The sequence below is a fragment of the Nansenia antarctica genome (assembly GCF_963989245.1).
Source record: "Nansenia antarctica genome assembly, chromosome: 9".
NCBI lineage: Eukaryota > Metazoa > Chordata > Actinopteri > Argentiniformes > Microstomatidae > Nansenia > Nansenia antarctica.
The window spans coordinates 42,690,306-42,709,195 of record NC_137679.1 but is presented as its reverse complement, the minus strand read 5'-3'; the positions used below and the strand labels follow the sequence as shown (position 1 = coordinate 42,709,195).

Here is an 18,890-nt window from a genome sequence, read left to right as displayed (position 1 = left end):
AGTTCAAACATGATAACATAAACGGAGACTGCTGAAAATGTTGACAACTTCTTAATATATTATAGTGAGATCAAGCTGTTGTTTAAGCACACACAGGTGTGAGATACGTGTATGAACATGAACAGGTAAGATAACGTTTGGCTGAAAGTAAAATCAAACATTAAGTCAAATGAAAAAAGGAAATACTAAAAGATAATACATCTGAATGTATGGCCATTGTTACTGAATTATTCAATCTCAATAAATGTGAATGACTTTCAGGTTTATTTACTCAGAAAAGCCAACACTTTCTTCATGATTGTTAGAATCAAAGCCTACTATGGTCAGCACCCACAGTTTACAACTATGAGGGTTACATTAATAACCATGGAGCTTGTAATATGCTTGTCTATCCAGGACATCTCTGGAGTAGTTCTTTTGATGGGTGTGATCGTCTACTTTCTTAGGGTCATCTGACATCCTCTCCATCCCCATGTTGTAGCCTGCCAACGCCGCTGAGAAAAACAAAGAAATATTTGAGTGATATTGGCTAGTGAACCCAAATGCAGAACATAGAGTTCGTATAAGAAATTGACAATTTATCACCTCTCACTTGTTCAATTGCTACCAAATGAGCTGACTTGGCGAGTGCGATCTGGTTACAGGGAGGTAGGAGATCGCAGGGAGAACAACTGGTGATGATGACTACATTTAATTCACTTGCAATCAAAAAGCCAACGACTACTCTGCAAGATAAATTCGCTTTGATAGCAGGCCGCAGTAAACATCACGTCTGAGGCTCTCTACCCCCGCCCATATGACTTATCAACCTATCAGGAACCACAAAAGTACACCCGCCTAAAGTTGAATAAAGTTCATGAACAACATCTAATCTCAGGTATGAAGGCAGCATAAGTCATCAGAACACCAGCTGTCAAACGAGTGTGTCAAACGATGAGGTGTTTAAAAAGCTGGGCGCTCTACACTCAGAAAAGGCCACGGGCCATGACAATATTCCAGCCAGATTTCTAAAAGACTCAGCTGCCTCCATTACCCCAATCATCACCCACATAATAAACCTCTCCATCAAACAGGGACACGTCCCCCTTGACTTTAAAATAGCAAGGGTAACCCCACTGTATAAAAAAGGAAGCAAATTAGACCCAGGCAACTACCGACCTGTTTCTATTCTTAATTCCATCTCGAAACTTATGGAAAAAATAGTTTATGAACAGGTTGATAGGTACCTTACCGAAAAAAATCTGATGTATGAATTTCAATCAGGATTCAGAACATCCCATTCCACTGACACATGCCTTCTCTATTTGAACGACCACATCAACCATGAGGTGGACTCGGGCAAGTACTGCGGCATGGTCATGCTGGACCTCCAGAAGGCCTTCGACACAGTAGATCACCACATATTGTTAGATAAACTGAAAGCAATTGGGTTCGATAGAACATCGGTGAGCTGGATGCAATCCTACTTAGAGGGGAGGGAACAGGTGGTTAGTTTGAACGGAACACTGTCCCCCCCCCTCCCAGTGACCTGCGGCGTTCCACAAGGAAGCATATTGGGACCTTTACTGTTCCTAATATATGTGAATGACATGTCATCAGCATGTGATTGCAATTTGTTCCTGTTCGCGGATGACTCGGCTCTGCTGGTCTCTGACAGGGACATATTGCAGGTGGAAAAAGCACTAAGCACTGAACTGAGTAGAATCTGCATCTGGCTAGCTGACAATAAACTATCAATACACCTAGGTAAAACTGAAACCATCCTATACGGATCCCCATCTAAACTCAGAAAGGCTGAACATTTTAAAATAAAAGTGGGTAACATTAATATCACAAGAAAAGAGGATAATACATACCTGGGCTCCATCTTAGAGGCAAATCTTTCCGGAGATAAAATGGCAGCAAAAGTAATCAAAAAAGTGGATCATAGAACTAGATTCTTGTACAGGATATCCTCACTTGTCAGTAAAAACACACTGAGGACCCTATCATGAGCTCTCATTCAATGTCACTTCGACTATGCCGTAACATCATGGTACTATAGAACCACAAAGGCCCATAAAACAAGACTCCAGACAGCCCAAAATAAACTGGTTAGGCTTCTGCTAGGCCTCAACCCTAGGACACATCTAACCGCTGCTCATTTTTTGAGGCTTGATTGGCTACGAGTAGTTGACAGAGTGCAGCAGCTTGCACTGGGCCTGGTCTTCAAGATACGCTACACCACAAAGACACCCAAGTACCTGTCAACATACTTCCAAAAAGTGAACAACGTCCACACATACAATACCAGAGGAAGCTCCACGAACCACGTTCAACCGCGTTGCACCACAAACAAGGGGTTAAACTCGTTTGCAAACTATGCAGTAAAAATGTGGAACGCCCTTCCTATAATCTTAAAGGAGTGCAAAACACTGCCCACCTTCAAAACCACTCTCAAAAAACATTTACAGGAGGCTGCAATCCGTAACTGGACCCTCTAAATCAAAAATCAGATTAAAAGACCCGAACTACCCACTGTACATACTTTGTGTTTTGTCCCCCGCCCCCACCTGTGGTGTATGTCCCCACCTGTCCTACCCGCTGTACATACCTAATGTTTTGTTGTATTGTTCTTCCCATGATGGATGTATATTTATCTTGTAGATAGTACTAGTTATTTGTCTGTATTATCTTGTAGATAGTACTAGTTTTTTTTTGTCTGTCTTACATGTAACGATGAATTGAGAATCAAGGACCCCAATTGAAATAAGCCAGTGGCTTTCTTGGGTTTTTATCCTGTTAGTTGACCTTGTATGTAATATGTACTTTCATGTACCTACTTCTGCAAATCTTCTAATAAAGTTTTCAATCAATCAATCAAGCTATACCCGGTGGCCATGGGGAGAACTACAGCTCTTGCCAAAAGGCATGTTACCCCATTGAATTGCGATTTTGGTTGACATTATTTCGTAATATTAAATGTAGTCTTCTCCCTATTTTTTCATACCCACAAGCCACATAAGAACACAATTATTTAATTTTTTTAATACTGAATTGACGGCACATCACAATCATGTGGTGTCGGTGAAAAACTAAACCTGATCAGAAAAACACTTAAACGCGCCTCTCCTTTAGCAAATGACTCCGCATGCGTTGGTGCCACCAATCAGATGTCACTATGAATGCTATGGCTAGCCAATAAACAGCGTTAGTGTGATAATCCCATCTCACACAAGAAATCGATTGGCCGGTGTAGGCGTAACATTTTAACGGTTCTCGGGATTTGATCGGGGTCCTGCCAATACTGAAACGTATCACTGTATGATTGGCTGTGATGATGTTACACATTATGATTGGCAGAGCCGTAAACAGATGGTAAGGGTGGAGTGGTATGTTTATGGTAAGGGTGGAGTTCACATTGACATTGTTTGCTAACGTTAGCAAACTAGCCCGCTTCTGTAACCCAGATGGCTTCTGTTTACAGCTCTGCAGCCAATCATAATGTGTAACGTCATCACAGCCAATCATACAGTGATATGTTTCAGTAATGGCAGGACCCTGATCAAATCCCGAGAACCGTTACAATTCTGTACCTACATTATAATAAGCTGTATCTAGTTTAGTATATATATATATGTACTAAATATAATAATGTTACAGTGCAGCTTGTTTTGGTGTTTCCAGTGACGTTCCACTTAACAGCCAAAGTATCATCTGAATCAAACTATATTAAAAAGGCTCAGGCAATCGATAGACTACCTCTCAACTGGTCATGTTTAGAAAATCTCTCTGGTGGGAATTTATTTCGTGCCTCTTCCTTGAAATAATGAAGAATCCCAATGGCTTGGTTGAGATGCTCCTTACTGGCCCATCCATTGGGAACCCCCTTGGGATTTGGGTGTGCGTTCCTGTCAACCTGTGAACATTATGACAAAAAATAGCTGGGGTGATCATTTGCTACTTGTACTGACATCCTTCATAGACAGTAGCTGTAGCTGCATTACCTGTATAATGTATTAATCTGCAGTATGTATTGCAGTATGTATTCTAGTTACTACTATTGTTACTTAGTCATTTCCCCCCCCACCCCTTGTTGCATGTATCTGTTGGTTTTAATGGTTTATGTTTTATTTGTAGGTAGAACTTTTGCACTCAAATGATCCCTTTGCATCTGACGCGAAAAAGATCTATTGAATCAAATGGAATTGAAACCTCACCTAACGTCATCCCTTACTCTTAACACAACCCTGACCAACGCACACTCATGTCTGAGTACCTACCTGCATTAGCCCGAAGGCGTTAAATTTCTTTTCCTTCTCGTTCCAGTCCCCCCAGCCGACGTCTTTCTGAATCCTATTCACAGGGGTACAAACTTGTCACCTTGTCACGGCTAAATTAGCCGTTTTTATCTCAAAATATGTCATCAATGTGAATTGTGTAAGTGTCATCCAACATGATGCGCGAGCTAACTAATCTCCCTGTCTGCTAAACTCTGCTGCTGCTAGCTTCAGGGAGCTAGTAGTCAGGTTCACTATGTTTCAATTTAAACTTTCGTGGGAATTTTTTGGGGATTTGCTAATCTATACATTTTTGGAAAGGGCATTGTATGAGGAATCAGAAAATATATGTTTCCATTTGCACAGATGTCTGAAAGGCGGCCATCTTGGCATTTACAAAATGGCCGCCATAATACACACGTTTTGTAATATCTTGGCTTCTAAATAAGCTAGAACATTGATTTTAACTGCTAAACCTACATTTTCAGGGTCAATGAATCCAATGGTTGGAGTTACAAAGCAATTTTTTGTATTCTTCTTCTTAAAACAAAAAAGTATATGGGCACAGGCAGCCATTGCTCTGCAGGATCCATAGGCTAATTGGATCCCCTGCAAAATTGGTACTCCAAACATGAGGATGGCATGCTTAAACCAACAACCACAGACGTCCTCCCAGCCCCAAAGTCCATCATTGAGATGGTACAATGCAAATGCAAAACTGACATTCTGGCAGATGTTCATGCAGAGCTAAGAACTTAGCCTGTACCGACATGTGCAGCAGCCAGTGCCAGAACGATGACAATTCCCAAGCTGTGACGCACGAAAGTGATGATGATGAACTAATCTAACAGCCCAGCTCACATTGGCACGCATTGGACTCGCCATTCACATATCACATCACACATAGCATAAACGCTTATACATAGTCAAGAGACACAACCCGCCTGTCATTACACATAGAGTAAATACACATCCCACAAACAGAACAACCAGCACACCATACACTCCCCACATTCCTCCCATTCATTTATTTTGTTTCATTCCCTATTTTTATCATTAAATATGATATACGGAGCTTATTCTCCATGCCGCACCCGCCTTGAAGTCCTGCCTGAGAGCGTTCCTCACTTCCTGTTTGCGCCAACTCAAGATCCCCAAAATCTGGCGAAGAGCCCTAGTTGTTGCGATCCCTAAACCGAATAAGCCTGAAGGGGACCCTAAGAGTTACCGTCCCATCTCTCTGTTATGCATCCCCTTCAAGATCCTCGAGACGGGGCCGTCTTTATAGACCTGACGGCTGCCTACGATACCGTATGGCATCGCGGCCTCACCTGCAAGCTGCTCCGCCTGCTGCCGGACAGGCACATGGTCAGAATGATCATGGAGCTCATCCGTAACCGCAGCTTTACCCTTACCACCGGTTGCGGACAGCTAAGCAGGCTTCGACGCCTTAAGAACGGCGTCCCTCAGGGATCGGTCCTGGCCCCCCTCCTCTATAATATCTACACCTATGACCTGCCCAACACACTCTCGCGGAAGTACGCCTACGCAGACGACCTCGCAGTGGTGTACTCTGCTGGAAATTGGCAGTCTGTGGAGGGGATTCTGAGCCAGGACATGCAGACACTAGTGGCATACTTCCGGAAATGGAGATTGAAGCTTAGCGAGGCAAAGACGGTGTCGGCTACCTTCCACCTTAACAACAGGGAGGCTAAATGTGAGCTTAGAGTATACCTAGATGGAACTCCCCTGCCATGTTCCGCTGAGCCAATCCATCTCGGCGTGACATTGGACAGGACGCTCACGTTTCGCCTGCACCTCGAGTCACTGCGCAAGAAGTTAACAGCTCGTGTGGCGTTGATGAGGCGACTGGTTGGCTCAGGCTGGGGCGCCGGCGCAAAGACCTTGCACACGGCAGCCCTAGCCCTCCTTTATTCAACTAGTGAATACTGCGCCCCAGTATGGTGTCGCAGTGCCCACACCCGCCTCATCGACTCGCCTATAAACGAAGCCTTGCGGTTTGTGACAGGATGCCTGCGTCCTACCCCCGTGGACAACCTTCCCACCCTAGCAGGCATCCAGCCCGCAGGCCTCCGCCGCATGGGAGCCACAGCACGTCTCGCCTGCTGGGCCGTGGAGCTTAATAACCATCTGCTCCACGATAGGCTCACTATAACAGCGGAGCCCTCCCGGCGTCTCAAGGCGAGACACCCATTTGTGCCTGCCGCACAGGATCTCAGGCAGCAATGCAGAGATCTTAACATCAGTGCAGCAGGATGGGCGGATTATATGTGGCGCGCGGAGTGGGAGGCAAACACCTCCAAACTCCGCGACCATATCCCAGTCGCCGGCCCTGAGCCCCTCGGGATGGACTTGCCAAGGCTATCCTGGGTGAGGCTCAATCGTCTCCGGACCGGCATCGGGCGTTTCCGCTCATCAATGCACAGATGGGGCTTGGCCCCAAATGCGTCGTGCGAGTGTGGCGCAGAGGACCAAACCGCAGACCATGTTATCCTGGATTGCCCGGTGTACCACCCACCCAACGGGATGCATGTTCTGTCGGTACTAGATGACGAGACGATGACGTGGCTTCTGGAGGGGTGTCCAGAAATATAGCCCGGGTGAGCCCCTCAACCAGGTCTCGGGGTGGTAAAAGGGTAGCCCCTCGGCCCCGAGCATGGTGGAGTGGAGAGGAAAACAACTACCCATACGCCGAAAGAAGATCATTAAATATTCCATTAGGCTAAAGATTTACCTGCCTCTGTATTGCCTTACTGGTTGCTGGCTGTTGCCATAACATCCAAAAATGTATAGATTAGCAAATCCCCCCAAAAAGCCAACAAAAGTTTAAATCATAACATCGAGACTATCTAATGCAGGAGGTTGTCGTGATCATACTGTGGTCTGTGGACTCACGTATGGAAGTAATAGAAAAACGACAATTTCTTAAAGTATAAGTTACACATTTTTATGTGATGATATAAAAAAAATAATAATACAAAAAATAGCTTTGTAACTACAACCATTGGATTTCTTGACCCTGAAAATGTAGGTTTAGCAGTTAAAATGTTCTAGCTTATTTAGAAGCCAAGATATTACAAAACGTGTGTATTATGGCGGCCATTTCTTAAATGCCAAGATGGCCGCCTTTCAGACATCTGTGCAAATGGAAACATATATTTTCTGATTCCTCATACAATGCCCTTTCCAAAAATGTATAGATTAGCAAATCCCCAAAAATTCCCACGAAATTCTATAACAAACCTGACTATAGGTACAATTCCAGACAGCATACAGAACACAGCCACGGTAAACTGTTTTAGAAGTAATCCTGCAGGTGTTAAGGTCTGGCCTGCCGCTACTTACACATGCATCTTTGTTAGACCACCGTTAGTGCTAGCGATATCTGTTTTGAGAATGTTTATTTTTGGTCCCCTATGCAATTCACAATACAGATATAAAAAAAAATGTACAAAGTCACAATTCATAACACTAGGACCAAAAAGGTGTAGGCTGAAGCCGTGGCTTATTGCGCCTACCCTTGTTACATGTATGCATGTCCCCCCATTAATGCATAATCAAAACATTGAAACTTTTATAAACAAAATTTCACTTACGCATGTCAACAAAAAGTTCAAAAAATACCAAACAAAAACTATATTTAAACCTCTGTTTTATACTTGTTAATCATCTTATTTTTAAATACTTTTTAAAAATCATTTTTGTGTACTACACATTTTCATTTCCTTTTCAAAAGTATTCCATACATTAACTCCTTTAACTGTTATACATCTTTGTTTTGCATTTGTTCTAATCTTTGTTTTCATAGACATACATATTCCTCTGAGTTCGTAATTACTCTGTCTAACTTGAAATAGTCTCTGGATACAGTCTGGAAGCATCTTATGTTTTACTTTATACATTACTTGTGCCATTTTGAAGTCCACCAATTCTTTAAATTTGAGATCATAGGTGTTTATGAATAATTTGTTAGTTGGTTCTTGATAGGCAGCTCTGTTTATAATTCGTATAGCTCTTTTCTGTAGTAAATAAATTGGATTTGTGATTGTTTTGTATGTTTCCCCACACGTCCACACAGTAAGTTATGTATGGAACTATTAGAGAACGGTACAATATGTGTAATGAATTTGGATTAAGTATGTCTTTCGTTTTATGCAGTATTGCAATAGACTTTGATATTTTAGTCTTTAAGTAGTTTATGTGTGTTTTCCAACATAGTTTGTGGTCTATAACAACTCCCAAAAATTTGTTTTCATAAACTCTTTCAATTTCAACATTATCTATCTTGATTTGTACTTGACTATTAATTTTTCGATTTCCAAATATCATTAGTTTAGTTTTGTCTAAGTTCAATGACAACTTGTTTGTGTCAAACCATCGTTTTATAGTTTTTAGTTCCGTTGTTTGGTTTAACACCATTAGTGCTAGCGCTATCCCCCCCGTATGGTTAGCGGGGGAAAAAATGTGTCACCTTGTGTATTCTTGGTTAGCACCATATTTCACCCCATTCTGGAAAGCCTGCCCACCACTGGACTCTCTGGAGATGATGGCAGCGATGAGAGATGGCTCCCATTTTTTTGCCACATTTTCTATCGTGGCCTTGTATCTGTTTATGGACTCCAAGTCGTTCTCTGCTTGTCTCTCGCTTTCCGCTCTCTCTGATGCATCCAATAGAAAAGTATTCATGTTAGAAGCCTTTTATTTCGATGAGATTGGTAATTTTCTTTTTTTGAAATGCCATTATGTGTAATTTTATTTCAAATGAAGAATGATAATAACAATAATGTTACAAAATATTAAATACAAAACGTTTTTGAAATAGTGTAGTTTATTTGTACTTAATAATGGGCCTATATGTTTGCTCCTGACTGTGGGGCAAGGTATTTATGACCTCCTGGCCCCTCCCCCTGACCTGATAGGACCACTGGCTGTGACTGCATCTTGACCAAGTTTATAAGTAAGGATGTGGGCTCTGGCCCTGTCTCTCTTCTCCCTCACCTCTTGACCAAGCAGCTCTCTCTCTCTCTCTCTCTGTCCCCCTCCCCCTCTCTCTCTCTCTCTCTCTCTGTCTCTCTTTGCCAGACCAGCGTCCATCTTTGATGTCTGTGTACTTTTGCATTTTGAATAAATGGTCTTAAACTGCTCAATAACTGTTCTTCATTTTAGTAGCCAACAGGTTAGGAATATACGACAATAGTAAAAAGGGAAGGCTAATAACGCTGCGTCGTCACTACTGATAGCTGACGTCAAAAAAGTTCCCTATACAGAAATGTGATTCATGGTGTCAATTTAGCATTAGTTGACAAATACAGAAAGAGTGCAGTGTTTCCTCCAGGATTCTTCACACTAGCGGCAGGGTGGTGACTTTTCGCACGCAGAGCCCGTGCCCAATTTTCCGCACGGAAACGCGCACGGGCGCTTAAAACAAAGACGTAATTTCACCAAAAACTAGAGGGTGGCAAATGTATTTATTTATTAAATAGGCGATAAGGCTTTAAAGCCGAGCAGGTTTTATTTAGCAGTTGATCAAATACCAAGTTATCCTAAGGCTACAGTTGCAGCAGAACATGCGGAATGCGCATACAGCACTGAACATAGGTTACCGTATAATACTGTATACATGTGACTGAGAGATACGCCCAAGACACTGACACACACACACACACACACACACACACACACACACACACACACACACACACACACACGCACACACTGAAAGATGATCAGCTCATCAATACGAAGTAGGCCTACACGAGAGTACACGCACACAACCGGCTAATGTACATTACTCGTTAACTGTTTACACAAGTAAAATCACAGTGTGACACCCTAACAATCAACAGCAAGGTAATGCATATTATCAGCTGAGTTTAAGAAAAACAACTCCCTTTTATGACACGGACATGAGCCCTGTTTTCCCGTACCTCCGCCGTTCTGTTTGTGATGATTTTAGAGGCAATAGATTATTTTTGCGCCACACATATTGCCCTGTAATTAGACCATGCGACCACAGCTCCCTTGTGTCTCTTATTGTCCAAATGCTCCCTGGATTTTAGCTGCATGTTTTTCCAGCATGTAAATCCGTTGTCAATAAAAAATGTACTCCCCTTCTTTTCCCCTGCCAATACTGTGTCGTTTATGACGTTTAACAACGTTTATGCTATGAATAGTTCAAAGCTAGTGTTAGGTGCTAGGCTGCTCGGTTAGCCGGGAACATTCTTTCTTTCACAAAATAGCCCGATTTAGTTGACCATGAACATCAGAGACTGCATTACGAATGTTCATTTAAAATACTTGTATACTGAGCACTGGTATAAGAACATGAACCAGAGAACAGCAGTAAGTGCAATAACCCACAGTCGTCGCTGAGGATGTTGCATTTTCGATCAGGATACGGGATTAAAGGCACCGGCGACGTGAAGAGAGAGAGAGAGGAGAGGGATTTCCTGAAATCCAAATGTCCCGCGAAATTCGGACCAATCACAAAACTTTTTTTGCAAGCACGTCGCCTCGCGCGTTTTGAGAGCGATTCAGTCTCGAGTGCAGTGCGAACACAAACCGAGACGAGGTTAATTGCAACATTGTGACATATTGTAACTTACTACACCCTAAATTGGAACGAAATGTAGGTCTGAAAGCGGCCTAAAACTAGCTCCAATATGCTTTTTTTCTGTTCTCCGGTCATAATACCTCGCTGCCTTTTTCGTTGCGCAGCCTCACTTCGTTGATTGGATTCGGATGCCCCTAAAAAACAAGAAGAAAAGAAGGAATTACTGTGTTCCAAAAGCGTTCTTGCGCTCTGGCTAGACTCTAGACGAGCATATCCGTACTTGGTATCTGATCTATAGGCTACAGGGCGCAAGAAGGCATTGGAGAACACAGCCATTGATTCCAACCAAACACCAATATTAGCTCATTTGTACAATATCAATCTGCCAAAACAGAAAAGGATGAAACGCGCACGGGCGCTTAAAACAAAGACGTAATTTCACCAGAGGGTGGCAAATGTATTTATTTATCAAATAGTTAAGCCTTTAAAGCCGAGCAGGTTTTATATAGCAGTTGATCAAATACCAAGTTATCCTGAGGCTACAGTTGCAGCAGAACGTATGCGGAATGCGCATACAGCACTGAACATAGGTTACCGTATAATACTGTATACATGTGACTGAGAGATACACCCAAGACACTGACACACACACACACACACACACACACACACACACACACACACACACACACACAGTGAAAGATCATCAGCTCATCGAATATGAAGTAAAAGTACATATGAATATGAAATATGAAGTACCTGAATTAGAAAACCATGACCACAATGACCCTAAAAAAGACACACACACACACACAGTGAAAGATCATCAGCTCATCGAATATGAAGTACACAAGAGTACACATGGAACCAGGAATGTGCATACAGCACTGAACAACATCCTTAGAATATAAACTTGTGACTGACAGTCACACACATACTACATACACACACAAAAAGATCATCAGCTCATCAATACGAAGTAGGCCTACATGAGAGTACACGCACAAAACCGGCTAACGTACGTTACTCATTAACTGTTTAAATCGGAATGAAAAATCTGCCAAAACAGAAAAGGAATAAGAGTAGTATATTTACTGTACAGGACTTTCAACGTCATAATATTATGGCAGGATATGTTAACTGCTGCTGCACTATTCTTTGAGAATCATCAACCACCAACCTCAGATCTACGTTTGATAAAGTTGCATAACGCTCACCCATGTTGTAGCTTTCGTCTTGATGCTCTTGCAACAGAAGGTTCCACACATTGATAGCCTCATAGGGTGTAACAGTACGCCTATTTATACCTTGTTTTAATTTCCTTTCACTTTCATTATTACCCACACATAGGAGGGACTGCAGAGCATCTGTTTTACAAGAAATCATAGCTTGGTTGAGAAACACGCTGTCAAGCTCCACCTTGTACCATGTCCAACTGACTCAGTGAACAAAGTTCAATCATGGTGGCAGAGATCAGATAAGAAATGGTATTGTGTGTGTGTGTGTGTGTGTGTGTGTGTGTGTGTGTGTGTGTGTGTGTGTGTGTGACCTGGTGTGTCTGTATGACCTGGTGTTTGTCTGAGTTGTAATGAATAATAATGGAAGATAAAACGAAGTGGAAATGGAAAGTTTTTATTTATTATTATTATTTACCCTGTTTTAAATATTTTTCTCCAAAGAAATCCTGAGGTATAGACAATATAATGGCATTTATTCTGTTTGAAATGAGACGGGAGGTGGGAACAAAAATACAACAAAAAAGCAACGTGAGACAGTCAAGCAGTGTGGATTGATACAACTGTCAGATAAAAACCCATCGTGTCACACCCTGTACATACAATAAGTCTAGGAATTGCAACAGCCATGTAAAAAAAAAAAAGGAGACATTTTCCCTCCCCCTTGGGATGGAGCAAGTCATGCAACCTAGACAAACCGCATTCAGAAACCCTAGGGAGACACAAGCAATTATTCTTTAGCAGAAGAAGTCTTTAGATTTTCAAACAGGGGTTACCCACCATCCTACAGAGTTCAGGTTTAGAGCCAATCAGTCCACATCGGGGAAAGGGACATGACTTAATTTAAACATCTAAAACTTAACTTCCAGTCTACTTTGGGAAGATTGGAGTTAAATTGGCATACATTATGTTTTGTATTATTCAAAATCAAATCAAATTCTCCAAGAATAGGATCTACCTTGGCAAAGCACTAGATGCTTCATTAGTTTGCTTCATTAAAGGGTGTGGATGTAGAAGTGTTCTCCAGAGCCTTTTGTCCATTATAAGGTGGTGGTAAGTTGAAGTTTGTGGTGTCGCAGCAAAAAACATATCAGACATAGCAAACATATCCATTAAAATCTGAACTGAGGGCACAGAAAATACACAATCTAAGAGCCCAATATGATCGATCCACCAGAATCCTAACACATTCATTCACTGTCCAACAACATTCTAATGAATGTTCCCTTTAAGTTGGTTGGATTTTGGGTCAACATAAAATAACATATACTGACGGAGGGGTTGTCAAGGAGTGCATGAGTGCGGTAGCTGAAACCTTATTTGAGGGAAAACAAATTTTAAAAAATCAAGTATGTCAGGATCATCACTTTATCATCACTTAATTTGAAGATGCACATTTTCAAAAGCTCTGTTATGTATTTTTACATTTAAATGCAGGTCTTATTTGAGTTGAAATGAGAAAAGAAGTATTTGATATATGTATTATTAGAGTACTTATTATTATATATTATATTATATTATTTATAATCCCTCCAGTTCAATGTGAAGATTTACAATAAATATTGTTGAAGAATTGTACTTTATTTATTTGATTTGACAGTCAGTTGTTGACTATATACGGATGTTGATACAACTACTAGGCTACTTATATATATATATGGCTCTGAATCATAACACAAGCTAGACATTATGATGTTTAGGACCTTTGCTCTTCAACTGGACCTTTTTGAATGTTAGTTGAGGGTGTGCTACTGTCAACGTCTCTCTCTCTACTGTCAACATCCTTCTCTATAAGGTCAACATTTAGACAAATGTCGTAGGTCGCTAAAAGTGTCTGCTAAATGTAGAAATATAAATGCAATTCCGTTTCCACAAACTTCAAAATTATTCGTTATTCTGTAACTTTGAACTCTGTGCTCTGTCTCGTGTTGAGAAGGACAAAATGTATTTTTATTTTTTTATGCCTTGTTCGGCCGGGCAGATCAACTTATCTCCAAACGAAGTTGAACTATTACATGAGAATTTGGGTTGTTGTGCCAATTGCTTCTGGTGCCTTATTGTGTGAAGAACAGACATTGTAAATTGCACAACTTTAGTGCCTTTAGTGTTTAGCAATTTGAATGATTGTGTGTTCCAGGTGAGGACAATGAGATTTTCCTCGAGAAGATTGTGCAAGATATAGAGAATTGTGTATAGTTTTTTGACAGAAGGGTGGTTTGCAATTGACTTCTGAGTGTAAAGCAGAAAGTGTGTGTGTAGTTCAGCAGAATTGGTGTAGAGAGTTGATGCATGAGTTACGGATTGTGCACACTGTGTCTTGAGTTTCTGTGTTAGTGTGTTAGCAATCGTGAAAAACTGTAATACAACTTTCTCAATCAGACATGAACTTTCTGATGCTCTTGTTGCTGCAGGGGGAGGCAGGGAACAGTGAGATAGCATCACGCTCAGCTGAATGTGGTGAGAGATAATATATGTGTAGATATATAGTCTATAGATAGATAATATTATGTCACCAACTGCCAAAGCATTCCAGAACACTCACCACCTAGAGTGTGAAGTGTTTTATGTGTTTATCTACCTAGCAACAACACTCTGATTGGCTACAATATGAAGCATCATAATGTCCATGTTTGGTGAATGAAGTCACCCCTGGCACTCAGCATGTTGACAATGTGGGCGACTTGTTTCACCCTCGGCACTGAATGAGTTGAAGGCCTTGTTCAGCCTTTCTGCTCTAAACAAACCAACACCTTTCAGCTCTGAAGGACCTTCCTCGGTTTGGAATGTTAACTGAAAACACAATGAGCAAAATAAAACACAATAGTGTCAAATTAAATCAAATCAAATCGAATGCAATTGTATTTCTCAAGTACACAATATACTTGATACAGTGCATGAAAGGAAATGCTTTAGAGCCTGCAACTCCTCAACAGTGCAACAATTAACAATGCAATTCAATAATAATAATCGAAAAGCGAAACAACATATAAACAAAAACAACAACATATGGTGGCATATTAATATGGATACGACGTCCTTCAACCCGACAATCACAGAGAGGAAAGTCAAGTTTACCAGACTGTAGAAAGTCACCGTACCATAAACAACACACTGCTGTAAAAAGACAACACCATTATAAAACATCAATGAAATAAAAACAATCTTAGGAATCACTTGGGATCACCTGACAGAACACAGTTGTTGTCATTGGCCACCTCAGGATGATAAACCCCTCAGTGTTACTGGATGAGACATAACAGAGTAACTCTCGGCGCCGAGCTGCTGTGTATTAGAAGCTAAATCGGATGTTATTATATTATTATATTATTTATTATATTATGTTATTGTTCTTCAACATTCTCCACATGAAATATTGACAGTTGAGAGGAAAACGACGAGTGTTCTAGAATCCAGTGTTCTAGAACCTTCTAGAAGAGACTCATCTGGTCCTCTGGGGCTCAGCTGGTCGTCATGGTGATAACAGAGCTTAGGTTGTGGGTTTGGTTCACTGTAGTGTCAGTCGCTATTGGATAAAAGCGTCAAACCATGTACTGGTTTAGAAACCCAATCACATTGAGAAGCAGCTCTGCGTTTAATGCAGTTCACAACCAATTACAACTATCAGAGGAATTGAGGGATGGGAGCAACTTACGCCTCCCCTAATTAATTGTGAAATGCTGAGAAAGTTCCGTCTTCATTATCACATGAGAAGGTAGGGGCGTAGAAGGGAAGCTGGGGGGAAAAAAAGAAAAAAACGGTCTCGTTATTGCTACTAATGTTTGTTTAACAAGATCCTCCTGCACAAGAAGAAGAATTTAAATGTAATTTTAATTCTAATTTTAATTCAGCTGGAGAGGAGGTGGAGATAATTGGTTGCCATGTCAACAGTTGCTAACTAAAAAAAAAATTTGGCAAAACAAACTTTGACATTACTAACTCAACAAATGTGAGCAAAACTAATTTGACATATTACCTCCTCATAGTGTTATGAGACAGTATTGTAATTGGATACAGAATTATTCAGTTATTCATTCAATGATGTTTCTGTTCTGACTTTGCATTTGTTCTCCACCTCTCTTGGGGGAAGCAGCATTTGCTCCTCTCACTGAAACAGCTCATAGACTTACTGCTACACTGACGTTCGCTAATAGGAATTATACCTGAGTGATCAGCATACACGTTGATACACATCACTCATATCTTACCATGTCTCAGATGTGTTTGCAGTTGTCCCCCTGTTGTTCCCTCCAGTTGGGTTGTGCAGTAGTTCATTCATCCTGCTCAGTAAACTAAACTATTATTCCCAGAAACCAATCTCTTCAAATTACACCCTTGGGAGGAAGTCCAGCCCAATTATCATAATTCTGTATCTAAATTCAAACGGACTACAGTCGTGTTAGAGGTTCAACGTGCTGTTGATTACTGCTTATGGTCCCTTCTATGCTGGATGTCCATACACATATAGGTCCGACAACAACGTTTAGCTTTTAAGAAGTATTTCTAAAGTGTTAACCCCTCTGTTCTCTCTCACACATGTGCTACTCTGTACTCTTCTATTCAGAGATGAACCACAGAAGTTAGTTGTAGTTCATGTCTAAATAGACCAGAGGGGTTTGGTACGTAGAGGACTTATGCCAGGGAATGTGAGTGAGCCAATCAGAGGTCAGACAGGATCAGAAACAGCCTTTGATCTCATCCAGAGCCTCTATGGCTCCATTCTAAACCCTCAGAATATGAACGTCCTAATTGGTGTTTTTATAATTAAGGGAAAGTTCAAAGCAATGCAGAAGTTTGTTAAACCTGTTTTTGTCCAGAAGACAATCGAAACAGATGCCATGTTGTTGCAAACAGTCGCGCCGCAATCTGACTTGTTCTGACGGAGCCTCAAACTGATGACCTCTGACCTGCCAACACACCTGACACACGACTCCTCAGGTACTCAATGTAAACATAATAATAATAATAATAATAATAATAATAATAATAATAATAATAATGCACAATTATGCCCAATGCACACGGCGTGCGATTTTGTCACACGGCAACATTCGATTCTCCATTCACACCACCAAAGTGAGTGGGTGTGAATGGAGAATCGAATGTTGTCCTGCGACAATATCACTTCGCCGTGTGCATTGGGCTTTAGTGTCTTTGTAGGACAATCTACTCTGTATACTGCAAGTACATCTAGATTAGAGTCCTTAGCAACGCTTAGAGTCCTTAGCAACTGCACCTAGATTTCGGGCGGAGATGCGGCGAACAAGCAACGCCAGCGTCCTCTCTCGACCGGCATTGTTTGAAAAGTGGTCATATCATATCTATCATATCTGTCATATCTATACATGCTACGCTATCAGAAACCTAGCAGTTGGACGGCGCCAGTGGGGGTGTTTGACCTTGAGGAGTGAGTTTACCATCTCAACTCTGTTACACAACAACATCTAAATGGAATACTCTGTACTTTGGGATAATAAACTTTATTTGTGTACGCTGCCATTAAAGAGAACAGCACATTCCACAATACTTCAATCACACATGAGAAGCGTAAACAAGCCTTTGTACTGTGTTGCCAGAGTGGAATAGACAGTAGTTGTGGTGTAAGCCACGTATGGCCTCTGGCCGCCGCTAGTCAAGAAAGACTTCAAAGCATCAAAACAAACTAATAAAACACAGATAAGGAGGTTGAACTGGCACACAATCGTGTGAATCGATATTTTGTCCAACTTGCAATCAGTTGCAACATACCAGAGACTTTAACATTGAGCAGATGTGGGCAGACTACCAGCCAATCAGACTGATGGAGCCCAGCAGTGGGTTGCAGTGATGCAGAGAAACCTTTGGCTGTGAAGAAAGTTCTTATTTCTCCCGACTATTAAAACAATCATCACCTTCAATCTCAGAGGGTTTCCTGAAGTAGTTTTCCTTGGACAGGGTTAGCTGTAGCCAGTGTGCGAATTAAATCACGGTGTGCGGGGGAGCCCAGGGATTAAAGAAAAAAAAAATAATCTCCTGACGGAAAAAAAATGTCAGGCCAAATCGGGGCCGGTGGCTTTCCGTGCGCAAAGCGCGCGTGCAATTTTCCATTCTACGTTCTAATGCTTTGACTTTTCTTTCGAAAAATGTGAACACATTGTCGAAAATCAATGACACATCGCTAGTCAACTAACACGGCTTGTTTTGTGAGCCTGCTAACAATGTAAAGTAGTGTTCTAGTTAACTAGGTAACAATGTAAAGTAGTGTTCTAGTTAACTAGGTAACAATGTAAAGTAGTGTTCTAGTTAACTAGGGAACAATGTAAAGTAGTGTTCTAGTTAACTAGGTAACAATGTAAAGTAGTGTTCTAGTTAACTAGGTAGCAGTCCAATCCATTTCGCTGTAGTATTTTGGCTTGACTAGCGAGTTTGTGTTGTGATTCTCAACAACGTAGTTTCACCCTTTTCCATAGTTTTTCATAATAAATGTGTGGACTGACGATGTATCGCAGCCTAACTTATTCTAATAATTATTTAACAACCTGCTATCTAGCAAGAGAAACATCATGTCACTCTCCAAAGGTCTAAAGAGGAAAGTTGACGGTGGAAACAGGGCATTTAAAGAGGAATGGACAGCGAGCTATACGTTCATCCTACCTGGTTTCATCAATGCAAAGCCGTTGTGAGAGACTCACATCTTCCGTGCTCACAATGAATGTTCCCTTCCACCTATACATGCGAGTCGTCCTTTTCGTCAATGAATGTGATAAAGACGCGCGAGAGGAAACGATTGGTGCATAAAAACCTTGAGAACTGCCGGATTAAAGTGACGTCCATAATAATAATAAA

The 18,890-nt window shown here is 41.3% G+C and overlaps 1 long non-coding RNA gene across 1 annotated transcript; it reads right to left on the bottom strand.

Moving 5' to 3' along the window:
* Positions 1-217: 217 nt before the first annotated feature.
* Positions 218-8,822, bottom strand: LOC308164996. The gene is made up of 4 exons (XR_013937667.1): positions 8,752-8,822; positions 4,263-4,335; positions 3,742-3,898; positions 218-494 (listed from the first exon to the last, which is right to left on the bottom strand). It is a non-coding gene; the product is annotated as an uncharacterized lncRNA (long non-coding RNA).
* Positions 8,823-18,890: the final 10,068 nt, after the last annotated feature.